Genomic DNA, 1346 nt, shown 5'->3' on the forward strand with positions numbered 1-1346 from the left:
AGTGTTTTAAATTTACTCTTAAATGGTACTCTGTCCATAAGTATATATATTATATGACACATACATATATGCCCATGCAGAGAATAACTAAGCAAATGAAGCCAAATGTAAATAACTGGTGAATCTGGGAAAAGCATCATTGGAGATCCTTTTCATATGCTCGAAATTATGTCAAAATGCAAACTTACCCCCAAAGAACATCCTTAAAACAAAATGATACTGCCAGAGTATATTATATTCCTTGAGCAGTGGTTATAGAACAGGCAGTGGGATGTTGTGATCAGGCAAGCAACCTAGCATTTCACTGGGGATCAAGGATAATGTGTCAGAATACACTTAGAGAATAATTTAACCATGACAATAAGGACTACAGAAAATGGTATATTGTGTATAAACCTGGCCTAACTGCCTCCTTATGTTCCTGAACATCTTGACCTCGTTCATGTTTGACTGACAATATTTCACATATTCTCCATGATCTGCTGTCAATATATACATATCATTATGTGATCAAGTCATGGTCCTCACTGGACTATCATGAGCCTATAATATTGTTTCAAAATTGAAGTTGAGTCCATTCCACAAGGTGAATTCTCCACTAGAAGCTCCAGTGACCAACCGTCTTCCTTCTCCAGTCTACCTAACAACAAATACCAGACACTTTATTTGTTGATGTTTGAACAAATTTTGTTGTTACTGCATTCATAGGATTGTTCAACATCCCTATAGATGGGACTATATCATTATAATAACCTGCAGCAGGCTGAATTGCCCACATATCTCTCTGGTCTCTTTGCCATATTCTATTCTCCAAGTACTTAATTACAGATGGATTATAGTCTATGGTTTTCGGTTTACTTCTTTACTCATCCGTTTTGCATCAAAGATAAGCTGTTGCATTCCTTGCTGCTGTGCAAAATCAGGTCGCTTATACAATAGTTGTGGAGGCACTTGGTGTTGGGAACTTGGCATATGGAAAAAACAGGGAAGAGAACCAATTTCTGTAGCCATGGTGATATATTCATTCTAGGATTCCTCCAGCACTGAGCAGAGTTGGTAATGAATGGTGAGCGAAGGGTTTGTCTTCGTAGTCAGGAATGTCTCTCCTGCCTGCCCTCTTCCCTGCACCCCTCTCAATCCCTCTTCTCCAAAAGAACTGCTATCATCTTCCCCTCAATGTGTCAGTTTTGTGCAGATTCTGAAATTACTCAAGCTTAGAACCATGGGGTTTAAAACAGCAGCCTTGACACTACCCTAGCCTACCCCCTTCACCTTTTATAGACAAGGAAACTAAAGTTAGATGTAGAGCTCAAGCTTCACTGAAGAAGACACAGCCTTCTGATTCT

General features: G+C 39.2%; 1 pseudogene; it reads right to left on the minus strand.

The window, feature by feature from the left end:
• Positions 1–311: 311 nt before the first annotated feature.
• On the minus strand, positions 312–1011 carry LOC116866501 (annotated as a pseudogene).
• Between the last annotated feature and the right edge of the window lie 335 nt (positions 1012–1346).

The sequence above is a fragment of the Lontra canadensis genome, unplaced genomic scaffold, assembly GCF_010015895.1.
Source record: "Lontra canadensis isolate GAN:19392208 unplaced genomic scaffold, GSC_riverotter_1.0 scaffold10, whole genome shotgun sequence".
Classification (NCBI taxonomy): Eukaryota; Metazoa; Chordata; class Mammalia; order Carnivora; family Mustelidae; genus Lontra; species Lontra canadensis.